The sequence below is a fragment of the Syngnathoides biaculeatus genome, chromosome 6, assembly GCF_019802595.1.
Source record: "Syngnathoides biaculeatus isolate LvHL_M chromosome 6, ASM1980259v1, whole genome shotgun sequence".
Taxonomy (NCBI): Eukaryota; Metazoa; Chordata; class Actinopteri; order Syngnathiformes; family Syngnathidae; genus Syngnathoides; species Syngnathoides biaculeatus.
The window spans coordinates 18,449,596-18,468,981 of record NC_084645.1 but is presented as its reverse complement, the minus strand read 5'-3'; positions in this window follow the sequence as shown (position 1 = coordinate 18,468,981).

The window sequence follows — 19,386 nt, the reverse complement described above, 5'->3', positions numbered from 1 at the left end:
AAATTCCCAATTTTACTACACCAGTATCGTATAATATGCCCTACTACATATACTGCATGCCTTGGCACTATCACTCCTCCTATCCAACAGTATACACTATTTCACTCTTCTCTGACAGAGTAGAAGCACTACATTAATAATATACCATTACCGCTGTCAATGTGTCATGTAGCTCAACTCAAGACCTACATTTCATTTCAAATTAGAACCGTACTTTGGGTAGTTAATTTAAGTCAATCACTGCTGGCCCTCTCAATTGGAATTTAGATTTGACTTCTATAGACATCAGAATGGAGTTATAATGACGTCAATAAAAAAAATAGCTAAACAGTATTTTTTCCTATTAATGAATCATTTTTGTATGCAGCTCTGTCTCCATCAATCCCTCCATCCATTTCTGTACTGCTTATCCTCATGAGGGTTGCAGGCGTGCTGGAGCCTATCCCAGAGGACTGTTGGCAAGAGGCGGGGAACACTAAACACCTTGCCAGGCAATCACAGAGCACATAATAAATATAGACAAACAACCATTCACACTCACCGTCACACCTACAGGCAATTTAAAGCCCTACTGACATCCCTATAAACATTCTAAGATAGATATTGTAATGGAAAATACATATCACATTATTCACTTCAATGTCTATACGAAAATATAAATATGAGCGGAGAGCGTGTCATCCATGCACAAAGTTGCAGAAGCCTCACTCGACATGCAAGTGGTAGCCAGACGTCACACTGAGACATTTGCCATTGAAAACATGTAGTGGTTCGTGCAATGGGAGAGGAACAACAGAGATTTTCGGAATTTTCCGACGTCCCTTCTGACGTGGAAGCTCCTTTCGAAGAAGAGAACATCTTACAATTGAGTGAAGTGCCCGGGGCAATATTATCCTATCGTTTTGAGCCATATTTAGATGATATACGGATCACTTTTAACTAACAACAGACTCCCCACAGTATGTATGACAGTATGTAGCATACTCAGCCGCGAGCAATGACAATGCTGTAAAACGGCCCGGGCTGGCCAGGAGGAGCCACCCCGGCGGCACTGGGATGAGTCACCCAGGCCCGGCATCATGTCGAGCCACCCTGGTTGCACCGCGACGAGCCGCGATTTGGCTGTTAGATCGGCTCTGGTTATACGAGACAGCCACAGTTGTCGCCGTTTGGTTGATAACTGCTCATTTTTCTAGCACTGGTTCTTGATCACAGCTGGCAGTCCAAAGAAAGACGTTTTGCAACGCCCACTTTCACTTTGAGCAACCAATAACATAGAAGTGCACCCCCATTCATATGCCTTTTTAAACTGATTTCCGCTGAGTTACTGTTTGTTGACTTGAATTCCCCCATCCAAAATGTTACCCGTTCTCTAAACCGGTAGGTGTGTGACGTCAGTCCAGTCTATACACACATACCTGTCAGTTGGAACCCACGAAGTTCTCATCCTTTCACCTGTGCAATCCATTTTTCACGATGAACAGGGTGTTTCGGAAAAGTGTGAAGAGTGAATCCATCCTCCTGAGTGTTCGAGCACTATCCAGCAATACAATGAGCCGGCATTTTGTCTAACACAAAGGAACAACGAGCTAGCTTCCACCAGGTAAAACTGGTATAAACACACGAACCCACCTGAGTGGGCGTCTGCTAATAACATCACTTCCTGTTTCTTCTCCCAAACAAATCCCTCGAGAGAATTTTCATGGCAGGAGTTACAAAAAGCCATATATGTCAAAATAATGTTGTGTGGTGAAAAAACAGATGGGTCCATTACGACTGCCTTTTTTTTTTTTTTTTTGATAAAAACATTCTAAAAATCATGCTTTTTGTGTCAGTGTGACTTTAGTGTTCAGTTAACCTATTGTGCCTGTTTTTTGGGATATGGAAGGAAACCGGAGTGCCCGGAGAAAACCCACGCAACCACGGAGAGGACATGCAAACGCCACACAGTCAAGGATTTGAACCCAGGTCCTCAGAACTAAACTGAACTGAACAGAACTGAGATGTAGATGTGCTAACCAGTCGATTACTGTGCTGCTCTGCTTTATAGCATAGCTACATAGAACATTATATTTAGCTTCTTACATATTTTAGATTCTAATTTAAAATACTATTATTCCTCATTTATAAACTTCTGGTGTTGAAGTATTTGTGCTTGGAGGAAAATATCTCCTCAGCTTAACATAGCCTTTCATACACTGTACAGAGTTTTGCCCCGTGTTCTGTAATTCCAATATACTCTCTTGAATGTTTGTTTTTATTTTCAAGGCTTTCTTGTGCGATCTACTTAACATCCCGCTGCAAAATGTTTGTGTTCATGCTCATGGTCTTCATGCTTTCACACGTGAATGATTTAAGATTTGAAAATTAATTAATCTAGTGAACTTGTCTAATTCATTAAAATTGTAAACTACTCAACTGTCTCTCTGCCTGTTAGGGATCTTCCAAGACATCACATGTTTAGGCTATGGATGCTCTTTGTATGAAAAGGAAAACCTTTTCAGCAGGTGTGATGTCTTCACCCCTAAACACACACATACACACACATACACAGCATCTACAAATGAATTTCAGTGGTGAAATATGTAATTGGAGGAAGGAAAGTTTCCATTTCCCCATGCGCCTACTGGATATTGAGAGGTATCACAAGGCCTTGTGTGCCCTGGGCATCAACACACCTTTGCATGCCACTGCTTTCATTCAAAAGGGGAAATAATGTAATCCACTGTATCCAACCATCCATTTTCAAAGCCTCTTATCTTCACAAGGGTCCTAGGAGTGATGGAGCCTACCCCAGCTAATTTTGGGTGAAAGGGGAACTACACACTGAACTGGTTGCCAATCAGTCGCAGGGCACATATCAACACCATCACTGAGTCAAGCGTGTGTACCACCACACAATTTAAGCAGCCATTTTCTGAGCCGCTTATCCTCACAAGGGTTGCGGGAGTGCTGGAGCTTATCCCGCTATCTTCAGGCAGGAGGCGGGGTACACCCTGGACCTGTTGGCTGCCAATCACAGGGCACATAGAAACAAACAACCAGTCAAACTCACGATCACACCTAGGGGCAATTTAGAGTCTCCGATTAATGTACGTTTTTGGGATGTGGGAGAAAACTGGAGTGCCTGGAGAAAACCCACACAGGCACGGGGAGAACATGTAAACTCCACATAGGCGGAGCCGGGATTGGTACACGGGTCCCCAGAATATGAGACGGACACTGTACCCAGTAGTTCACTGTGCCGGCTAATCCAGTTTAATCCAATTTAATCATCAGCAAATGTTGAACGAATTACATTTGAAGCTGTAATTGAAAGTTACAAAACAATACTGAAAAATCCATTTAAACTGTAATTCAAATGATTCAATAAATGTTTCTCTATTCAATTTCCTCTTAGTTGAAGTTAGATCCGCTCCACTGAAAAAATGACTGCAAAATACTGCTTTCTTTCACTTGTTCATTGGTATTGTAAACATTGTTTTCATTTGTGGCGAACCCTAACGGGACAAGCCGAAAGGAAGAAGAAAACCATCTTGAGAAGAAAACCATTTTTCTTTAATGTACATATGTAAATATGTAAATATTGATAGTAATTCTAAAAAAAAAAAGACAGATGTTTATTTTTGGTTTGACATGATCTGGCATTCTACACTAGCCACCTTCCTAATTCTGAAAATAAAGTTTCCAGTAACTGCAGTTTAAATAGAAAATAACAAAAACTACAAAATCTAATCTACAAAAACAGTATGCACTATAGCCTATTTCAAATATTCATCAGTGCATGACAAAAACAGATGACAAGAACATGACAGTCAGCAGCACTATCTTAACTGTAAATGTGTGAACGTGGTATAAGGGTCTGTTCAATGTGAGATTGGCCATCTACGAGAATTGGCAAAGAAAGGGAACACAGAGGTGCCCTGGTTGACGACTTCTTGCGCGTGCTACAATTCTGAGATGCTGAAGGAACGCAAGCAGCTAATTAGTGCTGTCTTCAAAGCATAATCCTCATCTAAGTGATTACCCTGTGAAAAAAAAACAACTGTCATGCTCCTCTCGAGCTAATTAAGACTGATTCCTTACACATAGGCTAAACATTGCAAGCAAACCTTTTAGGCTAAAACTGAAGCTAAGATGCATTTGACGTACCACGGGATCAAGCTATACTGCATATACTGCAGCACAGCAGATAGACCCGAACAGCCGTGACGATCCTTGATACTCCAGGTCAAACTGTGTGTTTGAATGAAAGTGTTTTTCAATTATGGTCAAACATTATTTCCCCTGATTGTAAATCTAATTGACGAGGGTTTGGTTTCACCGCCACCAACAAACAGCATTGCATGTACACCACAGTAAACCGCAACCGCAGTAATAAACTGAAAAACTTCCTTCACTTTGTTCAATTAAAATTACATTATTTGCCATCACTGTTTATAGAGGTGTACAAAATGTGTTTATGGTGTTAAAAGGGAATGAAGGTTTCATTAAAAAAATTATGTCACGACTGCTAAAAACAGTGGAGCTGACATTTTTTGCTTAAGGGCTCCTCCTAGAGTTTGACGTGTGATTTAATATTAAGTAACTTTATCCAAATTATAGACCGCTTTAGCGGGTGATTCAAGGTCACCGTGGCAGTGAAAGAGACTTTCCTGCTCATAACAACATACAAGTTTTTTTTCCAATACTTTATTACTCAGTGTAGCAATAAATAGCCCCTTCTATAGGAAAGTTAAGCGTGTGAGACAAAGTCTGACATTTTTTTTTGTCCACCCAGCTGATGTATATTTTTTTTAACAGATAAATGCTGATTTGCGTGTGTGCGTTTTTAAGTGAACGCATAAAACTCCTTCAATGACTTCACACAGACGAGGTTCAACCGGATCATTTCCTGTTTTTCATGTCCTTGAAAAGTGCTGTCACTAGATTTAAACCCACTAGTAAACATACTGTAAGCAATTAAGCTTTTTTTTTTTCAGTTTGGACCTAAACTGAAATGGCCACATTTTACGAGTCTACAATCACTATTAGTAGTGTGTACGATCTCACAATTATCGTGACTGATTACATTTTTGTCTAATAGGCCATCACTGTGGCTGTCTCTCAGTTGGGTGCCTTGTCTCTACTCATGTGGCTTTAGGGTCCAATTGTCAGTTCTGATTACTCTCTGTAGTGATTGACATTCTCACATTACTCATCAGGGAAGCTGTGGTTGTCATTATTATCTACTTTTCCATCAGGGACAGAGTGGAACAAAGTAATTGTAATTGCCTTCTTAGTTGTGTGTCATTTTGGCCCCACTTTTAAGTTTGTGTTGTTAGAGAAAATGTCATTAGCTGGATAATCTTTATCCTTTTGGCCCTCTGACCTGGCTTTGGAGGAAAAAAATTGCTTGCAGCGATGAACTAAAGGTGAGTACACCTTCATCGTGTCCAATATTTTTATGCGTAGTGATAAATTTTTTAGGAGATGTGAGATGCCTGGCTGAATTTTATTGTTCCAGTGACAGTGACAACAAACTTCTATTCTATTCTGAACATATGAAGCCTACCGGGTGAGGATAAGCAGTACAGAAAATTAAAATGAACTGTTGTAACTCAGGTCTGTTTATGCTTTGTTGTGGTATGTTTGAACACTTTCCCCCTTCTGCATTCTAGCACCCTGTGTAGGTGAAACCTCGAAATGCACGTTTTGATTCAGTAAATTGCTCACCTACAGCCTGGAGACGGTTGATTTGTGTTCATAATGCTCACTATAGGCTCGCCAACCATAATGGGTCGCATCTATACTGTGCTAATACAGTATATTATATTACATAAATTGGTGGAAAATAAAAGTACCAGGTGACTTTTTTCACTTTATTGATTGCCACCAAACATCCCGCTTGGAGGTTGCTGTTGTTGTTTTTTCTTTTTTTTTGAATGAGCAGGACTCATTATTACAAAAATTACAGCCATTGTAATGGTGCAATGGGTTGAATCATTTGTTTTTATTTGCTTCTATTTGCTTCAGTCGTCATATACATTAAAGTTACTCACCTGATGACGAGGAGAAATGACTGACACGATCAAGCCTTACTTGGTGAGACAAAATGAGCTTGGAATCCAGAATGCATGCTTATTCTGGGGCTATCGTATCATCATTCCGATTGTAAGGATTGTATTGATTTCTTTCTTTTCTTTTTATTATTATGATTCTACCATCTCTTAGAAATAAAGTGGTTGCTGAGCTGGATGCTGGACACTCTGGTGTGGTACAGATGAAGAAAATTGCATGCCGTTAGAGCATTTCTGGTACCCAGGCTTGGATGCAGCTGTAGAATAAGGTCATGCACTGAACGCCCAAAATTGAGACACCTCCGACAGCTTGGACACTGACATCTGTGGTACTAGCCTGAGGAAACGTGGCAAATAATTTGCATCGACTTTACTGCACCACTGGAGAACCACATGTTCTTAGTTGTCCTTGATCTTTGTAGCAAATGGCCAGAACTAGCTGTCAGAGAGTGCCATTGAAGAGCTAATGTTGATCTGAAGCCAGTTTGGTCCAAATTAACAACGTCTTTCTGATAATGTTCCACAGTAAGTGTTCGAAGCGTTCAGAACACTTATAGAAGAAAATAGCATTCAGCACATCAAGAACGCCCCTGCTTATCATCCTGCTCCAAATGGCTTGCAGAAAGACTCGTACAAATTATGTAGCAAGCACTCAAGTCCTCACCAAGCACATAGTCCCTCAATTTATGCCTCTGTGCTTTTCCTTTGTCATATAGATCTTCAGTATATTCAAGCGAACGCTCTGCATTTGACTTGAGCTTTTAAGACCTCAAAAGACATTTTAGACCCTCAACAGAAACCTCAAAAGCAACAACGGGAAATAATGTGCTTGCCCAGAACACACTGCGACAGTTGTTGCAAAACCTGGTTCTTGTCATGAGGCAGCGGCACGGGGGCTTGACCCCGAGAGGCAAGCATTCGCTAAGTCCGAGTTTGCCAACATGGAGCGCCTGGGCATTGTCCGCCGCTCGGATAGCCAGTGGGCCTCGCTCCTACACATCGTCCCTAAACCGAGTGGCGGGTGGCGACCGTGTGGTGACTACCGCCGCCTTACGACGCCACTTCGCCCGACCGCTACCCTGTTCCACACATTCAGGACTTCTCGGCCCACCTGGTGGGCAAAATCCTCTTCTCCAAGGTCGACCTGGTGCGCTGGTATCACCAGGTTCCCGTGCACCCCTCAGACGTTTCCAATACGGCTGTAATCACTCCGTTTGGACTGTTCGAGTTTCTGAGGATGCCGTTTGGTCTTAAAAACGCGGCACAATCTTTCCAGCGTTTAATGGATTCTGTGCTCAGGGACTTGCCATTTGTGTTCGTCTATTTGGATGACATCCTCGTTGCCAGCTCCTCGGAGGATGAACATCTGATGCACCTCCGCGACCTCTTTGCAAGACTCGAGCAGCATGGCCTGATCATCAACCCGGCGAAGTGTGTTTTCGGGGTGCCCTCTATCCAGTTCCTCGGGCACCTCATAGACAAGAACGGCACCGCCCCCCTTCCAGCAAAGGTGGAAGCCGTCTCCGCTTTTCCCCGACCTCGCTCGGCTCGGGGCTTCCGGGAGTTCCTGGGGATGGTGACTTTCTACCACCGGTTCATCCGCCGGGCGGCCCACATCATGCACTCGCTCTATGAGGCTCTTAAAGACAAGGCCCCCAACCAGGACGTTGAATGGACAGCCGAGAGGATGGAAGCCTTCAAGGCTACAAAGGCCGCGCTGAGTCGTGCCGCTATGCTGGCCCACCTGACCCACGGGGCCCCTGTCGCTCTCACTACCGACGCATTGGACTACGCTGTTGGAGCCGTATTCGAACAGTGGGTCGGCGGCGCCTGGCAACCGCTTGCCTTTTTCAGCCTTCAGCTGGTCCCAAGGGAGCGCAAATACAGCACCTTCGATAGGGAGCTCCTCGGCCTCTGGCTGGCGATCCGCCACTTCCGCTCCCTATTGGAAGGCCGTGAGTTCACGGCATATGTGGACCATAAACCCCTCACTTTCGCCTTGTCCAAGGTGGTCGAGCTCCGCCCGCCAGCAACGCCAACTGTCATTCATCTCGGAGTACACTACGGACATCCAACACATTGCCGGCAAATCCAATGTGTTCGCGGAATGACTCTCCAGGGCGATCGTCGGCACTGTGCATCTGGGTCTCGACTACTCCCGCATGAGCGCAGACAAGGCCTCGGACCACGGTGTGCAGGCCCTCAAGATTTCTGACACGGGTTTGCGCCTGGAGGAAGTCGGTAACTCGGGCGTCAGGTTGCTGTGCGACCTCTCGGCTGACCAGCCTCGGCCACTGGTCCCTGCAAACTGGCGGCGAGCTGTTTTCAAGGCGGTCCACAACCTCTCCCACCCTGGAAGGAAACCGTCTGTGAGGCTGGTGGCCCAGAAGTTCGTGTGGCGTGGTCTTGAGAAAGATGTGCAGGCCTGGGTGGACTCGTGCGTGGCCTGTCAGCGGGCTACGGTGCTTCGCCACACAAAAGCCCCCTTGGAGCCCTTCGCTGTCCCCAAGAGGAGGTTTGACCATGTCAACGTCGACTTGGTAGGTCCGCTTCCTCCTTCGCACGGTTTCACCTTACTTGCTCACCATGGTGGACAGGATGACCCGCTGGCCCGAAGCCATTCCCCTCTCCTCGACAATGTCGTCAGACGTGGCCCGGGCGTTCATCGGCACGTGGGTTGCGCGCTTCAGGACCCCGTGCGACCTTTCCTCCGACGGTGGCCCTCAGTTTACCTTTGAAGTCTGGAAAGCAGTTGCTGAGAGTTTGGGGGTCAAGCTGCACCGCATTACCGCCTATCACCCCCAGGCGAACGGTCCCTGTGAACGGTTCCACCGCTCCATGAAAGCAGCCCTGCGTGCCGGCTTGACGGACGGCAACTGGTTGGATAAGCTCCCGTGGGTCATGCTCGGCCTCAGGTACGCCCCCAAGGAGGACCTGTTGTCCTCATCCGCTGAGCTCATCTACGGCCAGCCACTACGGGTCCCTGGCGAATTCATCCCGGACGCCACAGCACCCTGGTCCGCTGCCAGGCAACGGTCCTCCCTGCTGGAGGCCGCAAAAGGGTTCGCGCCGGTTCACACGTCGCAACATGGCACCCCAGCTGCCCGGCTGCCCTGTCACCTGCGCTCTGCGGATTTTGTGTTTGTTCGTCATGACGCCCACCGTGGACCTCTGCGCCCCCCATACGATGGGCCGTTCAGGGTCCTGGAGCATGGGGATAAGAGCCTGCTCGTGGACATTGGCGGCAGACCCGAGACTGTTTCCGTGGACAGGGTCAAACCCGCACACCTGGACATTGCCCAGCCTTTGGGGTTAGCACCCCGCCGCGCCGGGGTCGTCCCCCTTTGCCCTGTGCCCCTGCGCTTGCCTGGGTGCTCTTGACCCCGCCTGGGCCCTTGTCCCGTGACTCAATGGGCAGTGCGGCCCAGCCCCCCTCGGCCCCTACAGTGCACACCCGCCGGGGTCGGGTCGTCATCCCTCCACGGCACGAGGATTTTGACTATGGGTGAATTCTGGGGGGGGCTTGTGTGGTGTTTACATAATTCACCCGCGGGACCTCGAGTTGGGGTGTGGGGTTCCGCACGGACTGTTTTTGTTGTTGCTCTTCCGGAGTAGAGGTTCACAGAGTTTTGTTCCTGTGTCCGACTCTCTGCCGCCGAATCCTTTTCTGCGGCGCTACACTCCCAAACAGTTTAAAGGTTAATGTTATGTTACCTCCTATATTTAAAATACAGAATTAGCTTTTTGTGCACTGTATTGTCTATGCTCTATTCCTCATTCAGGCTGTACCAAGGTTGAATTTTAACATTATACACCATCTCATCCTGTACTTTCTACTTTGTTTCAGACCAGACCTTTTTTACACAAAAACAGAAAATCTCGTCCAGTTTTGTCACTTTTCCTTCTATTATTCACGTACCTCGACATTCATTACAGGAACAGCATTTCTTTTTTTTTTACTTTTACCATTATTATCGAGAGAAAACACAAGCAGCATGTCTAACTCTGTTTGCTCTACGTTGCCCAGACTGTGTGTGGATGATGGTTGTAATTATGAGTGTACCCCTTTCAGAGTTGAAGGGGCACGGAGTAGTCAGGTAAACTAGCAGGAGACCGTGTGCTTCCTCGTTAAAAAAAAAAAAAAAGTCAGGCTGTGGTTCACTGCGCTGGATTGGTTTTCATGTGCGCTGAGAATGTCTTTGTATTCCTACTCGTAACAAATTTTATGCATGTGATTTTTCGTTCTCGACTGTGCAGATTTGCGAGTACGGTGGCGTGAGCGCACGATCGTGCCCGTCAAATCACAGTGACTGCACACGTTAATTGCGTTACCACCTTCCATGTCTTGATTTCTATTTGTACAACAGAAAAGTATGTAACACAGTCCACTTTAAATTGTCTTTGCACATTATCAATGCTTCATTTTTTTTTTTTAGAGAAGCCATCACCATTTGAACCAGTACTGCATTAATTATGACAGTAAAGTCTCCCTCCATATAATTAAATGCACTAATTTCACATCATCACATGGAGTCTTACCATGTTTGCGAGGAAAAAACTTGATGTGTACATAAATTGTGCACTGCATGGGTATATATATATATATATATATATTATATATATATATATATATATATATATATATATATATATATATATATATATAATATATTATATATATTGTTCACACACAAACACACACACATGTACATGGACACACACGCAATTTTTTACGCTGCTGTTGACCTAGCAGAGCGACAGTTGATTAACACTTACGGGAATGTCAGCGGTCCAGGGCATTAAACCAGTGCAACAGCTCACTTTTTATTGTAAATATCATTTAATCTAAGTATTATCAGTCCTTCATTGAGTCTGTCCTTTCGTCCATGAGGATTTGTGATTGTGCACTTTGGTATTAATAATTAACAGTACATGGCATGCTTAACAGGCAGTAAAACTCTATTCTTAATGTTTAAAGAAAAAAGTAACTACAATCAAATACACTTCTACCAATTAAAGTTAAAAAAATAGTGTAGTCAACCATTTCGTTGCAATTTTATATTTAGTGCACCTGCACTTTAGATTTTATGATAAACAATGACCTCCCAGTCATTTTCCACAACACATTGGGCAGGTACTTTGTAAAATCCCACTGGACAGATGGGCTACTGCTACTTCTTTAAGTCATCAGCTATAAACGGTAGCTTTATAAGAGCCATTGCAGACATAATTAATCCTTATTAAGTAAGTTTCTTTCAGCTTGTCCCTTATGGGGTCAACACAGTGTATCATCTCAGATGAACGCACATATATGTTTGGCACAATTTTTACACCGGATGCCCTTCCTGATGCAACCCTTCTCAGGGAGTGGAGCCCCCAGTGGGATACGAACCCATAACCCCTGGTTTACCAAACCAGTGCTCTAACCACTGAGCTACAGGGCTCACACATGATTAATCCTTATTAGTTTGACAAAATATCTTTAATCTGATTACTTTCCTGGATACAGTAATGTTACGTACCTAGCTCATAAAAGGTGTTTACTTTCCTTTGTATCTTTTTCCACATTAATGGACTGAGGTTTGTACTCTACAATGAAGAAAATAACTATTTGAACACCCTGCTATAGTGCAAGTTCTCCCACTTAGAAATCATGGAGTGGTCTCAAATCTTCCTCGTAGGTTCGTGTCCAACGTGGGAGAGATAATCTAAAAAGAAAAGTCCAGAAATCACAATGTATGAGTTTTAATGATTTGTTTGTGTGATACATCTGCAAATAAGTATTTGAACACCTAGCTATCAGCGAGAAATATGACCCACAAAGACCTGTGAGACCACCTTTAAAAGTCCCCCTCCACACTGTGTATTATCCTGAATCAGCCAATCAGTAAGACTCAAGCTTGTAACTTGGCCAAGACCAAGGAGCTGTCCAAAGACACCAGAGACAAAATTGTACAACTCCACATGGCTGGAAAGTTGGTGAAAAAAAGTCCACTGTTGGAGCAATCATTACAAAATGGAGGAAGCTAAACATGATGGTCAATCTCAATCGGAGTGGAGCCCCATGCAAAATAGCACCTCATGGGGTCTCAGTGACCCTTACAAAGGTGAGGAATCAGCCCAGGACCACATAATAGGACTTGGTCAATGACCTGGAAAGAGCTGGGACCACCGTTTCCAAGGTGACTCTTGGTATTACACCAAGACGTCATGGTTTTAAATCATGCATGACACGAAAGGTTCCCCTGCTTAAACCAGCACATGTCAAGGCCCGTCTTCAGTTTGCCAATGACCATTTGGATGAAACAGAAGAGTCATGGGAGAAAGTTTTGTGGTCAGATGAGACCAAAATTGAACTTTTTGTTCATAATTCCACTAACCGTGTTTGTAGGAAGACGATTGATGACTTCCATCCCAAGAACACCATCCCTACTGTGAAACATGGGGGTCGTAGCATCATGCTTTGGGAGTGTTTTTCTGCTCATGGTACAGGACAACTGCACTGTCTTAAGGAGAGGATGACCGTGGCCATGTATTGTGAGATTTTGAAGAACAACCTCTTTCCCTCAGTCAGAGCATTGAAGATGGGTCGTGGCTAGGTCTTTCAACATCACAATAACCCGAAGCAAACAACCAGAAAAATCAAGGAGTGGCTCTGTAAGAAGCATATCAAGGTTCTGGTGTGGCCTAGCCAGTCACCAGACTTCAACCCAATAGAAAATTTTTGGAGGGAGATGAAAATCCATGTTTCTCAGCAACAGCCCAGAAACCTGTATGATCTGTGTGGAGGAGTGGGCCAAAATCCCTCCTGCCGTGGGTGCAAACCTGGTGAACAACTAAAGGAAACGTTTGACCTCTGTAATTGCAAACAAACCCTACTGTACCAAATATTAACATTGGTTTTCTCACTTGTTCAAATACTAATTTGCAGCTGTATCACACAAATAAATCATTAAAAAAAATATCGTCCATTGTGATTTCTGGATTTTTCTTTTAGATTATCTCTCTCACAGTGGACATGCACCAACGATGAAAATTTCAGACCCCTCCATGATTTCCAAGTCGGGGAACTTGCAATAAAGCATGGTGTTCATGTACTTATTTTCTTCACTGTATATCCTCCCCATACTTCCATGAGTTTGTGTGGTACTGTGAATTGTCCTTTTGCGTGATTGTGAGCATGATTGTCTTTATGTGTTCTGCAAATAGCTGCGACATGCTTCAGCTCCACTGCAATCCTATTGAGGATAAGCAGTATAGAAAATGGAAATGATCATGACTGCAATTCAAAGTCTCAATAATGGTTAACACTGCTACCACTTGTATTTTTCTGAGTACGTACCATATTGATTTTGCTAAGACTATGTGAAGTCATATAGCTTTGAATTTTTTTTAATGCCTCTTTGTATAGGCCATTGCACTGAATTGCATGACTTCACTTTCACTGTCAGGAAAATAATTGTGGCACTTACAAATACTCTACAACAGCACTCCTAACATTTTTTTGCACCATGGACAAGGTTCACATGAAGCAATTTTTTGATTGGGTGACAAATAATCATTAAAGAAAAACAATTTTAAAAATTATTGCTCCCTGTATGTAGTTGTTGTAATAAGCTGGAGCCCTCTGCTTGTTGCTCTTCACTGAGCTACTTCTGTCTTGGGTAATGGACAAAAATAGCACCCAAAATGTGTTTCATACAATATATTCAATTTATGTATAATTGTTGTGTTAGTTGCCATCATTGCAGAAAATCTTTCTTCCCAAAGATATGATGTTGGAAATGAAAGCAAGGTATTTAGTGCTATTTTGTTTGTTTCGAAAGGTTTCTTTCTTTCTGTATGCAATCAATGTAAGTTGATAGAATTTTGAACAAAATTTTTGCAAAAACCTTTGAACCAAATTGTTGCAAAATCTACAGCATCTAAACTTTTAAAAAGGTGAACAACTTGAGGCTAACTGTACTGTACCCCTGAACCAAGACCTGAGAGGAACAGGAATAAAATTCTCAAAAATTACGCTCATGGTAATTTGTACACATGGATTTCACTACAAAATGGCTAGTTGGCATTAAAAATGAATAACGTTCTGGAAAAGAGGGAATGCCATCTGGTGGGACACTGGTAGTGGACACCGTATCCTCTCCAACCTGTCCTGGGTCATTCCAGGGGTCTCTTTCTGGTGGGAAGTGCCTGGAACCGGGGAGGCGTCCCAAAGGCATCTGAATCAGATGCCCCAGCCACCTCATCTGGTTCCTCTCAATGCGGAGGAGCAGTGGCTCGTCACTGAGCCCCTCTCAGATGACCGAGCTTCTCACGCTATCTCCAAGCCAAGACACTCTCCTCCTCATTATGGTTGTTTGTTACCTGGATCTTGGTCTTCTGGTCATGAGCCACAGCTCGTGACCATGGGTGAGGGGAGGAACGTAGATCAACGGGTAAATAGAGAAATTTGCCTTTCAGCTTAGCTCCTTCTTTCCCACAACGGACTAATAGAAAGTCTGTATCACTGCAGATGCTGCACCAATCTGCCTGTCAATTTCGCATTCCATTCTTCCCTCACTTGTGAAAAATACTGAACCCCAAGATACTTGAACTTTTACACTTGGGGCAGGATCTCATCTTTTACCTGGAGAAGGCACGCCACCCATCCTTTTATGGACCATTGTCTCAAATTTGGAGGTGCTGATTCTTATCACAGCCACTTCACACTCAGCTGCAAACCACTCCAGTGAGAGTTGGAGATCACAGCTTGATGAAGCCCACAGAACCACATTGTTTGCAAAAAGCAGAGATGCAATACTAAGGCCACCAAACCAGACCCTCTCTACACCTCCGCCGTGCCAAGAAATTTTGTCCATAAAAGCCCATATCAGGGGGTTGGGTGCACCATACCCCCGAAGCACCCACCACAGGACTCCCCGGGGGATACCGTCAAATGCCTTCTCCAAGTCCACAAAACACACATATTACTGGTTAGACAAACTCCCATGCACCCTCGAGTATCCTGCTAAGGGTGTGGAACTGGTCCACTGTTCCACGGTCAGGAGGAAGACCTCAAGACTCTGAGATTTGACTTCACGATGGGCCCTCCTCTCCAGAACTCCTGACTAGACCTTAGCAGCGATGCTAAGGAGCGTGATTTCCACTGTAGTTGGAACACACCCTCCGGTCAGAGTGGAACAGTGTTCAACCCTTCTCAAGAAGTCTGGTACCATAGCCTGAGTGGTGTGTGGAGAAGAGTTTGACTAGATATAGTCGGAACTTCTCAACCTCACACACCAGCTCGGGTTCCTTCCCTGCCAGAGAGGTGACGTTCCAAGTCCCCATAGAGCCAGCTTCTGTTGCAGGAGACCGGATTGCCAAAGTGCCTCCCTTTGGACACCGCCCAGCTCGCACTGCACCCAACCCCTGTTGCCCCTCCCACAGGTGCTGAGCCTATGGGTTCATGCCTCTTGTGCATATTCAACGTACTTGCATTGCAATTGAACCTTCTTGCTTTATTGGTTCATTGATTTAGAGAATTTTATTTGTGTAGTGTAAATTGTATGCAGATACTCTTGTAATACTCCTGTACTCAAACAATCTTGACTCAGACCAATTTTATGTGTTTAACTTGGATTTTTGTAGGTTTTCCGGTCATGGTCTAAAATTGTTTCATTTTTTTTTAGTTTAAGTCCGTGCTACCGGTTGTCTGTCTTGATATAGCAGCCTTGTGATTGGTAGGCAATCAGTCCAGTATGGAACTAGTAATCTCACTCTAAGTCAACTGGGATAGAGTCCAACCCCCTGTATCCTTAAACAGGATGAACTGAATAGAAAATGGAGGGATTTATAAAAAAAAAAATAATTCCACCATTGTGAGTTGTACGATGTGAAATCAATGAATGAAAGGAATCACAGTAAAATACTAATTAGAAAAATGTTCTACATGGCCGCTTTTTTGGTGAAGGTGTATAAATGCAGTGTGGAGCTGCACTGCAAAAAAAAAATTCTGTAGTATTAGTTTGAAAGGAATATGCTAGGCATACTTCACTTTTGCTGTGGAGTTTTCTTCGAATGCTTTTATGTCCTTGAGTTGAGAAATTACTTGAACTTGAATGTGGAGTTTCATGAGTTCTCTCTCACCAGGGGCATCAGTAAGTCAGCTTTAGGGGTGAAGGCCTCCCCAAAACCTCTCACGCTCCCTCCGAAAAATAGTGTGTTTATGGTGACATATATAAGGCTCCCCAAAACCAATGTTCACCCCCTACCAAAATGCTCCCCTGCTCTCAGTTGAGAATTAAGTTTTCTACAATTAAGCATTCATAATATGAGCAACTACAATACCCCTTTAGAAAATTCTCATCGGGTGTGTTTTGCGATGGCACCGCAGAAGGGGGCCAATTATAAGAAGAGGAAAAGTGTGATGATACTCATCAAACCGGCAGTGAAATGTAACTGAGATACAGGAAAAAGTTTGACAGCTAGCGCATCTGCCTCGCAGTCCCGAGGTTCAGGTTACAAGCCTTGCCTCTGTGATTCCTTTGTGACATTTGCATGTTCTCATTGTGCTAATGTGGGTTTTCTTCGGGTACTGCTTCCACATGGAATCTGAAAAAAGCAAAATTGTCTAGAAATTGACTGGAGACCAGTGCAAGGTGTCCTCCACCTCTTGTCCAAAGACAGTTGGGACACGTTTTCTCTCACCCATAACTGTAAGGGGGATCAATGGTTGAGAAAATGGAGGGATGAATGTACTATAGACAAAAATGAATTACACCAAGCAGTAGGTAACACAATTCTGACAGTCTATCATCAATCTACCACAGTACAGGAGTAGTTCAGTAAATATTTGTCTCGGAAATGACTTGTAGGCTGTAAAAAATTAAGTTTGGTGTTAATTGAGGATGCCTTCATGTGCTGCATGATTGTTTACATGTATCTTTATACTGCACGCGTGGCGTTTTTAACCTTGAAATGTGCTATATGGAACCGTTGCAAACCAATGACCTGCTTTCACTGAAGTGATGTCATTTCAATGTTTGGCATCAAAATATTTCTTTGACATTTTCTCCATTGGCCATGACTTTATGTCTTCCAGCCATAGACCTTGAGCCTCTGATCAGCTTCGGTTCATGCCACCTACAACTGAGGATGCCTGACTCAATGAGTATTGATAGCAGTCAATTCCAACCATGACAGGAACAGCAAATCCTTCCCTGAAGTCACAAGTGAAAGAGAGAATTTTGGGGGGATTTGCACTCTGGAACAAAGATTGTCCTCTCTTCTCGAGGGATAGAGATTCTTGGTAAACATACACTAGATGCACAAATACAAAATCGCAAGTTCTTATGGTGCTGTAAGGCAGCTTTACACTGGAGTAGAGACAGACAGAGTGTCAGTTGCTAGTATTTGGCATTTAAATGCATCCGATTAATTAGACAACCCCTCTCGCTCTCGCTCTATCTCTCCCTCTCTCTCTCTCGTTCTGTCACAAACCATAAATTCACATCTACTTTCTGCTTTGTCCTTACCAACTATTGTATTTTCTTTGTCACTCATGATATTTCTTCCACCAACTCTGTGTTCTGGGGGTCTAAGCTTTTCTTCCTCAATATCCCATGCAAAGGGAGACAATTCACACATCTAATTTGATTCAGTAAATTTAAACAGCGATTACTGAACAAAATAGCTTGCAGAATTGTATTCTCTGATGCATTGTGCCGAGAGGGTAACTGGTGGTGCCAATCTAGCCAAAGCAAAAGATTGACTCAATGGTTACAATAGAAGCAACTTGAAAAGAGACCACTGACGAAAAATTAACATGGATTTTCTGCAGGATGTCTTGTGACATGGCACTGCTATTAGAGAGGAACAGGCAACAACTGGTGAGACTGAAAAGGTTGTTTAAGTGTAAGTTCAGCACATTTCAGCCAAGAGATGCTGATCTCTATTTTTTCCAACACTATAGTATCCATTTGAGACAAAGAACGGTTGCGGCGATATCAGTGACTGAGTGCAGTGCTCAGACCAATGGTGAATAAGGCCATTTGGGAACAGTCATGTATCGTGACTACATACCCAATCATGCTGGAGCCTTGACTTTTATGCCTTTACACTTGTGCGTTGCTTTCGGTATAACTCTTCGGCTGCAGTAAGATAAACACGGGGAAACTCCCGCTTTTGTACCTCTCCAGCCTTTAAGCAAAGACAGAAAATGCAGTATTTCAAAGAGATCAATCGTATGGAGGATGCTTGGAACAGGAACGACGCCAATTAGTAGTGTGATTGAGTGCTCTCATATGATGTATCCTTTTGTTGCGAGCAGTTCAATCCGACTTCCATGCACCATAATACCAATGGAGTCGTGGAATTAAATTTATATGATCACAAGCAGGATGCAAATGGAACAAAATTAAGTATGGATAAATTGCGTTCTTTTAATTAGCGTAATTCATCGTGTATTACTACATCTCACCATTTAATTACAACCGGCACACATTAGGCTCAGTTCAATAATATACCTTTATTCAAATTAATTCATCCACATCATATTCATCAGTTATGGTTGTCAAAATGCTGTTCATTAAAGAAAATTGAGGGCCAAGGCTTCACTTCGGCATATTGCTTGCCTTCAATACAACGTGAACTGGGGATGTATAATTTCGAGTGAACTAGTCCAGGTAGCTGCTTTGAAAGACACTTCTGCCAGTAAATGAAGGTACCTGTTGTTTGGCTACATACTCAATGTTCCAGAAGACACGCAAGAGAAAATGGATAATATGTTCATTCATTAATTAATTAAATCCATTAAAAAGGTGACACAGTGGGGCAGTTGGAGAGCATTGGTCTCACAGTTCTGAGGAGCCGAGTTCAACTCCAGGCCTCCCTGTGTGGAGTTTGCATGTTCTCCCTGTGCCTGCATGGGTTTTCTCCGGGTACGCCGGTTTCCTCCCACATCTCAAAAACATGCAACATTAATTGGACACTCGAAATTGCCCCGAGGTGTGATTGGGAGTGCGGCTGTTTGGCGCTATGCGCCCTGCGATTGGCTGGCAACCAGTTCAGGGTGTACCATGCTTCCTGCCTGTTGACAGCTGGGAAAGGCTCCAGCATTCCCGCGACCCTCGTGTGGATAGGCGGCTAAGAAAATGGATGGCTGAAAATCCATTAAAAAGTTCACATCATGAAGGACAGAAAGAGGTGTGTCTTCAGAATGTGATCATCTGTCAACTTATGACAATGCTGTAGCAAAAAATGGTGTATTTTCCGTATTACAAAAAAAGAAAATCACAACTCATTACAAAAAAAATAATTCACTCAATTAGTTTTTTTTTTTTTTTTT